The following is a 9,390-nucleotide window of genomic DNA, read 5'->3' as shown; positions in this document are numbered from 1 at the left end:
CTAATGACATCAACACCCTATATGCATAATTATTAGGCAACGTCCTTTCCTTTGGCAAAATGGGTCAAAAGAAGGACTTGACAGGCTCAGAAAAGTCAAAAATAGTGAGATATCTTGCAGAGGGATGCAGCAATCTCAAAATTGCAAAGCTTGTGAAGCGTGATCATCGAACAATCAAGCGTTTCATTCAAAATAGTCAACAGGGTCACAAGAAGCGTGTGGAAAAACCAAGGCGCAAAATAACTGCCCATGAACTGAGAAAAGTCAAGCGTGCAGCTGCCAAGATGCCACTTGCCACCAGTTTGGCCATATTTCAGAGCTGCAACATCACTGGAGTGCCCAAAAGCACAAGGTGTGCAATACTCAGAGACATGGCCAAGGTAAGAAAGGCTGAAAGACGACCACCACTGAACAAGACACACAAGCTGAAAGGTCAAGACTGGGCCAAGAAATATCTGAAGACTGGTTTTTCTAAGGTTTTATGGACTGATGAAATGAGAGTGAGTCTTGATGGGCCAGATGGATGGGCCCGTGGCTGGATTGGTAAAGGGCAGAGAGCTCCAGTCCGACTCAAATGCCAGCAAGGTGGAGGTGGAGTACTGGTTTGGGCTGGTATCATCAAAGATGAGCTTGTGGGGCCTTTTCGGGTTGAGGATGGAGTCAAGCTCAACTCCCAGTCCTACTGCCAGTTTCTGGAAGACACCTTCTTCAAGCAGTGGTACAGGAAGAAGTCTCCATCCTTCAAGAAAAACATGATTTTCATGCAGGACAATGCTCCATCACACATGTCCAAGTACTCCACAGCGTGGCTGGCAAGAAAGGGTATAAAAGAAGAAAAACTAATGACATGGCCACCTTGTTCACCTGATCTGAACCCCATTGAGAACCTGTGGTCCATCATCAAATGTGAGATTTACAAGGAGGGAAAACAGTACACCTCTCTGAACAGTGTCTGGGAGGTTGTGGTTGCTGCTGCACGCAATGTTGATGGTGAACAGATCAAAACACTGACAGAATCCATGGATGGCAGGCTTTTGAGTGTCCTTGCAAAGAAAGGTGGCTATATTGGTCGCTGATTTGTTTTTGTTTTGTTTTTGAATGTCAGAAATGTATATTTGTGAATGTGGAGATGTTATATTGGTTTCACTGGTAAGAATAAATAATTGAAATGGGTATATATTTGTTTTTTGTTGAGTTGCCTAATAATTATGCACAGTAATAGTCACCTGCACACACAGATATCCCCCTAGAATAGCTAAAACTAAAAACAAACTAAAAACTACTTCCAAAAACATTCAGCTTTGATATTAATGAGTTTTTTGGGTTCATTGAGAACATGGTTGTTGTTCAATAATAAAATTATTCCTCAAAAATACAACTTGCCTAATAATTCTGCACTCCCTGTAGTGTTGAAGCTCACTGCTTGAGGATTACAGAAAACTTGACATTAACCAAACAACTGCAAATAATCTTTTAAATCTTACTTTATTGACCCTTTTATTTTGTTTAAGAATTTCAGGATGCATGGTTATCCGTTACAGAACCCATAGGCCAGCAACTGGATTTCTGGAGGAGTGTCGACCAAATGTCAAAAAAAGGCTTTGTTCTATCAGGAAGAAGAATTCAGCACCAAAGGAACCCCAAGAAAATGTTCATCTTGCCTGGTACTAGAAGATAGATTTGTTTCTGCTTTTTGCAGCAATCTAAGGTCTGTTGATGGCTGCTTCAAAGCATTTTTTTGTTTTTGATGCAAGTTATCCAAAGTTATGCGCCCAGGTTTGGGAATTCCTTCACACAATCCCAGGACATGAATCAAATATGATCAAATTATTGATGGCTCATTTAGCTATGATGGAAGTGTGAAATGTTGCTCATAAATGTGCATGAAATAATCTGAGATTCCCTCTTGACACTTTTCCAAAGTGTTGATGTATGTGAATGGTTTGTGCTCTGATCTGCATTGTCAATTCTGTGACATTATACATGTGCCTTTCCAAATCATGTCCAATCAACTAAATCTACCAGCTGTAGAAACATCAGGTTCTGAATTATTGCAACAAAAATGATGTGTTTCTTAGTTACCAGTCTCTGAAGCTTCATGAGGAAATCATGTGGTTTTCTCATTGGTACATGTGCCGTGCATCGTCAGGGTTCTAGGTCCTTCTGACCCAGCATTTTGTGTTTCCTTGTGATATTTCTGTATTTTGGGTTATGTCTTGGTTCTTTAGTAGTCTTTAGTTATATTCTCTCTTTCTGTCTCCTTGATTATTTGAGTATTTTTCCCTTGTGTCTTTGCCCTCTGTGTCTCCCTCAGTGTGTCTGTGTTTTTATTGTGGTGTGAGTTCTTGTGCCGTGTTTCCCTAAGTCTGTTCTGCTTTCCGAAAAGACCAAGGAAAACCGAGTAAACGATAAAAACTATAACAAAATAACGCTGAAAAACTGATAAAAACCCTGAAAACTATACATTTCACACCTGAGCCTCAACTCTCGCAACCCGGTACCAAACGACTCACGGACCAGTACCGGTCCGAGGCCCGGGGGTTGGGGACCGCTGTGGTAGAGGAATACAAGAAGCAGAGATTCCTTAGTATGTGCAGCAAAAATTATGGAGATTTTCTATCAGTCAGGTAAGGTTAGTGGTGTGTACTTTGCTGTGGTCTGCTAGGAGCTGGTGACACCAACACAGTGATTGGCTGCAAACTGCACACTTTTGAAACTATGGTTGAGAGAATTAACATGGATAATTCTAACCACCCCAGAGTTTACAGGATGTTGGATAAACAAGTTTTTCTTCTTCTTCTTCTTATCATCTACAGACAACATGCCTGGAAAAGAAAGCTGACATCCTGTGGCTACACAAAGCATGACACTTCTTTACTTCCTGAGTAGCACGGATGCTTCAAAAATGTTTGTTAGTAAAACTCTGGTGCCCTCCAGTGGTTAAAAAAACAAACACAAACTACAAATAGAATTCTCACAGATTGATGATGAAATCTGCGGGAGGATTGTGTGCTATTATGCTTTATCTGTGTGTAAATTAAATAAATATGGATTAAAATGATTCAACTCTTCCTAAAGCATCCATGCTATAAGAGGAGTCAGATGTGCCTTCTCAGCTGAATCACTGAAAAAAAACAAACCTTTCTTTCAAAACTAGGTTAGTGTATTTAGCTACTATATAATGTATAAAATAAACTAAACACTAATATACTTATATTTATTATATGAGTGATAATAAAATGATACCACACAAAACTGGGAAAATATATATTTACTTTGCCTATAAATTACTGACTTTAATCAGTTATTGAAGTCAAAGATAAAATACACTCTGTATATACAAAAACAGGGCATCATCCAATCTGCAACTTATACATAGAGTAGCAAGATCAATTTAAATGATCCGTGTGAATGATTTATAGGGACTTGTTTATTTATATTTACATAAAAAAAAAAAAAAAAAAAATATATATATATATATATATATATATATATATATACAGTGGGGCAAAAAAGTATTTAGTCAGCCACCGATTGTGCAAGTTCCCCCACTTAAAATGATGACAGAGGTCAGTAATTTGCACCAGTGGTACACTTCAACTGTGAGAGACAGAATGTGAAAAAAAAATCCATGAATCCACATGGTAGGATTTGTAAAGAATTTATTCGTAAATTAGGGTGGAAAATAAGTATTTGGTCACCTCAAACAAGGAAAATCTCTGGCTCTCACAGACCTGTAACGTCTTCTGTAAGAAGCTTTTCTGTCCCCCACTCGTTCACTGTATGAATGGCACCTGTTTGAACTCATCATCTGTATAAAAGACACCTGTCCACAGCCTCAAACAGTCAGACCCCAAACGCCGCCATGGCCAAGACCAAAGAGCTTTCGAAGGACACCAGGAAAAGTTTTGTAGACCTGCACCAGACTGGGAAGAGTGAATCTACAATAGGCAAGCAGCTTGGTGTGAAAAAATCAACTGTGGGAGCAATCATCAGAAAATGGAAGACATATAAGACCACTGATAATCTCCCTCGATCTGGGGCTCCACACAAGATCTCATCCCGTGGGGTCAAAATGATCATGAGAACAGTGAGCAAAGATCCCAGAACCACAAGGGGGGACCTGGTGAATGACCTGCAGAGAGCTGGGACCAAAGTAACAAAGGTCACCATCAGTAACACACTACAACGGCGGGGATTTAAATCCCGCAGTGCCAGACGTGTTCCGCTGCTGAAGCCAGTGCATGTCCAGGCCCGTCTGAAGTTTGCCAGAGAGCACATGGATGATACAGCAGAGGATTGGGAGAATGTCATGTGGTCAGATGAAACCAAAGTAGAACTTTTTGGTATAAACTCAACTCGTCGTGTTTGGAGGAAGAAGAATACTGAGTTGCATCCCAAGAACACCATACCTACTGTGAAGCATGGGGGTGGAAACATCATGCTATGGGGCTGTTTTTCTGCCAAGGGGACAGGACGACTGATCCGTGTTAAGGACAGAATGAATGGGGCCATGTATCGTGAGATTTTGAGCCAAAACCTCCTTCCATCAGTGAGAACTTTGAAGATGAAACGAGGCTGGGTCTTCCAACATGACAATGATCCAAAACACACCGCCCGGGCAACAAAGGAGTGGCTCCGTAAGAAGCATTTGAAAGTCCTGGAGTGGCCTAGCCAGTCTCCAGACCTCAACCCCATAGAAAATCTGTGGCGGGAGTTGAAAGTCCGTGTTGCTCGGCGACAGCCCCAAAACATCACTGCTCTCGAGAAGATCTGCATGGAGGAATGGGCCAAAATACCAGCTACTGTGTGTGCAAACCTGGTAAAGACCTATAGTAAACGTTTGACCTCTGTTATTGCCAACAAAGGTTATGTTACAAAGTATTGAGTTGTATTTTTGTTATTGACCAAATACTTATTTTCCACCCTGATTTATGAATAAATTCTTTACAAATCCTACCATGTGGATTCATGGATTTTTTTTTCACATTCTGTCTCTCACAGTTGAAGTGTACCTCTGGTGCAAATTACTGACCTCTGTCATCATTTTAAGTGGGGGAACTTGCACAATCGGTGGCTGACTAAATACTATTTTGCCCCACTGTATATATATAAAAACACACCCAGCACGCCCCTGCGGGCGGTTTATCCTTCAAGCTCGGGTCCTCTACCAGAGGCCTGGGAGCTTGAGGGTCCTGCGTAATATCTTAGCTGTTCCCAGAACTGCGCTCTTCTGGACAGAGATCTCCGATGTTGTTCCTGGGATCTGCTGGAGCCACTCGCCTAGCTTGGGAGTCACCGCACCTAGTGCTCCGATTACCACGGGGACCACCGTTACCTTCACCCTCCACATCCTCTCGAGCTCTTCTCTGAGCCCTTGGTATTTCTCCAGCTTCTCGTGTTCCTTCTTCCTGATATTGCTGTCATTCGGAACCGCTACATCAATCACTACGGCCGTCTTCTTCTGTTTGTCTACCACCACTATGTCCGGTTGGTTAGCCACCAGCTGGATAGCAGCTGGATAGCGTAGTGGTTAGACTACACGCCTTTGGAACAGAGGATTGCAAGTTTGATTCCTGCCTGGGGCGTCTGTATCCAGTAAGGGTCCTAAGGCTAGACCCCCTATGCTAAGCAAGCCTACCGCAGACATGAGCGAGACAGATAAATATGAAGGCATGCTGGCTCGGATGTCGCCCGGATCAACAAGGTCCGCGTCAGGTGTTGAGGAACCAGGGCACCCTGATGAAAAGTGGGCTACTGGAACAAGAAGGCATTGGTGGGCAAGAGATGAAAACAGGGCGTTGTTGGAATGCTACTATGCAAGTAACCCTGGCGGAAGGGGCTACATGAATAGGATGAGGGACTGATGGATGGATATATATATATATATATTGTGGAGAAGGGAAATTATTTTACTGCTATTGTTAAATAATTGTCATTATTACCATTGCATTAATAATATAATCTGGAGTTTATATTGCATTCAGGGGTTGAACAGTGTGTGTCTTTCAGAAAGACTAAGTTGCAGGCTGACAGGAAGTTGCAGGTTTGCAGAGTGTGCCTTTTGCAGAACTGAAACCGAAAGCAGAGTCTAAGTGCAGGTTATTTTGAGGACGAGACACAGACAGTAGGTGAAGAGGTGACACAAAGAGCATGTGAGGTCAACACATACACACACATTAGTTAAATTTATTTAGAGGAACCGTCCTTGTTGTCTCGGCAAGAAAGAGGAACAATTCATTTTAAGATAAGAACGGAAAGTACCAAGCCATGAAAATAGAAGATGATTTTCTGGGTGAAAAGTCATGATGATGTTGATCTGATCTATGTATAAAATGTACCGGTGACGCATGAAGGGGCGTCAGTAAAACAAACCCTGATGCTATAAAATATCTGTTCATGCTTTGATTGAGTCGAGGACTACTGGCTGTCTGCGTACAGAGTGTCTTCCCACACGTGTGTTCATTAAAATCATTGTTTGACCAAAGACCCTCTGGACCATGGGTGGTGTGTACTCTCCTTCCTCAATTTTGAATCTTAACAATATATATATATATATACATATATATACATATATATATGCAGCTGGATAGCGTAGTGGTTAAACTACACGCCTTTGGAACAGAGGATCGCAAGTTCGATTCCTGCCTGGGGCGTCTGTATCCAGTAAGGGTCCTAAGGCTAGACCCCCTATGCTAAGCAAGCCTACCGCAGACATGAGCGAGACAGATAAATATGAAGGCATGCCGGCTCGGACGTCGCCCGGATCAACAAGGTCCGCGTCAGGTGTTGAGGAACCAGGGCACCCTGACGAAAAGTGGGCTACTGGAACAAGAAGGCATCGGTGGGCAAGGGACGAAAACAGGGCGTTGTTGGAATGCTACTACGCAAGTAACCCCGGCGGAAGGGGCTACATGAATAGGATGAGGGACCTATGGATTCTTCGATACCCAACATCCACAATGACGGCGAAACAACTAGTAGCTCAGTGTTCCAACATTCGAAAGAAGGAACTGCTCTCACAGCTAGAGATTGACGAGGTACAACACAAATGCTACGGCAAGGAGGAGTCAGGACGCCAGGTCAGGGGGGAGATATCATCACCCCCACCCGAGATTGGGTACATAGCCCCAAGTGCGATAGGAGAAGGATCGTTGAGTGCGAGAGGAACTGACCTGAAAAATAGGATCATGGCCAAGCTTGAAACCTGGATCCCCCGTAGCCGGTTACCAAGATTACGTGAAGTACCCTCAGAAGGTCTGCTAGATGATGTTAATGCAGCACTACGGGCAATACCTACAACCACGATTACCGACACTAACAAGCTGATCTACAATACGGCAGCAGTGATCAGTGAGATGCTTGGCTACAAGTTGAACAGCCACAAGGGGCAGTACCCTCCATGGAGAAGGAGGCTAGAGGGCAAGATCAAAGTAGCACGGAGGGAGGTTAGCCAACTAACAGAGTTGCAGAAAGGTGCGACAAATAAGGTGCCTAAAAAAATACAGCAAGCTGTCCATACCTGAGGCCTTGGAAACTGCCAAGCAAAGACTCACAGCCTTGGCCAGCCGCTTGAGGAGGTACACCAGAGAGATAGAAGGCAGGAGAATAAACCAGCTGTTCTCCACAGAACCAGCAAAGGTGTACTCTCAGTGGCAAGGGAACAATAAGAGAACAGCACCACCAAGGCTGGAGACGGAGCAATACTGGAAGAGCATATGGGAGAAGGATGCAACCCATAACGGCAATGCTCAGTGGCTAGTGGATCTGAGGGCAGACCACAGCGACCTCCCTGAACAGGGTCCAGTAACCATCACAGTGGCAGATATCCAAGAAAGGGTCTCCAGTATGAAGAGTTGGACAGCACCAGGGCCCGACATGGTTCACGCCTACTGGCTGAAGAAGCTGACTGCACTCCACGAGCGTCTGGCAGCACAAATGAACCAGCTGCTAGTTAACGAGAGACACCCGGAATGGCTAACTGAAGGCCGGACGGTCCTGATCCCCAAGGACCCCAAGAAGGGACCGGTCCCCTCCAACTACCGACCAATAACCTGCCTCAGTACTACATGGAAGCTCCTGTCAGGCATCATATCGGCTAAGATGAACAGGCACATGGGTCAATACATGAGCGGGACACAGAAAGGAATTGGCAAGAATACCAGAGGTGCAAAACACCAGCTACTGGTAGACAGAACAATCAGCCGAGACTGCAAGACCAGACTGACCAACCTGTGCACTGCCTGGATTGATTACAAGAAGGCCTATGACTCAATGCCCCACAGCTGGATACTGGAATGCCTAGAATTGTACAAGATCAATGGGACCCTAAGAGCCTTCATCAGGAACTCAATGGGGATGTGGCGTACAACACTAGAGGCCAACTCCAAGCCCATAGCACAAGTTACCATCAAGTGCGGGATCTACCAAGGAGATGCTCTGTCCCCACTGCTGTTCTGCATAGGCCTGAACCCCCTCAGTGAGATCATTAACAAGACTGGCTACGGATACCGACTACGGAACGGAGCAGTTGTCAGCCACCTCCTGTACATGGATGACATCAAGCTGTATGCCAAGAGTGAACGAGACATCGATTCACTGATCCACACTACCAGGCTATACAGCAATGACATTGGAATGTCGTTCGGACTGGAGAAGTGTAGTCGGATGGTAACAAAGAGAGGGAAGGTAGTCAGAACTGAGGGGATTGAACTACCAGAAGGCAACATTGCAGACATAGAGGACAGTTACAAGTACCTGGGGATCCCGCAGGCAAATGGGAACCATGAAGAGGCCGCTAGAAAGGCTGCAACCACCAAGTACCTGCAGAGGGTCAGGCAAGTCCTGAGGAGTCAGCTGAATGGTAAGAACAAGATCCGGGCCATCAACACATACGCCCTGCCCGTGATCAGGTACCCTGCTGGGGTAATAGGCTGGCCAAAGGAGGAGATAGAAGCCACTGACATAAAGACAAGAAAGCTCCTTACCATGCATGGAGGGTTTCACCCCAAGTCCAGCACCCTGAGGCTGTACGCTAAGCGGAAGGAAGGGGGCCGGGGACTGGTGAGTGTCAGCACCACAGTCCAGGATGAGACAAGGAACATCCAAGAATACATTGGGAAGATGGCCCCAACTGACCGAGTGCTCAGTGAATACCTCAGGCAGCAGAAACCCAAGAAAGAGGAGGGAGACGAGGAACCATCATGGAAGGACAGGCCCCTGCACGGTATGTACCACCGGCAGATAGAGGAGGTGGCTGATATCCAGAAATCCTACCAGTGGCTGGACAAAGCTGGACTGAAAGACAGCACAGAGGCACTAATCATGGCAGCACAAGAACAAGCTCTGAGTACAAGATCCATAGAGGCTGGGGTCTATCACACCAGGCAA

The sequence above is a fragment of the Astatotilapia calliptera genome, chromosome 8 (assembly GCF_964374335.1).
Source record: "Astatotilapia calliptera chromosome 8, fAstCal68.1, whole genome shotgun sequence".
NCBI lineage: Eukaryota > Metazoa > Chordata > Actinopteri > Cichliformes > Cichlidae > Astatotilapia > Astatotilapia calliptera.
The sequence above is the reverse complement of the archived record's forward strand: the minus strand, read 5'-3'. Positions refer to the sequence as shown.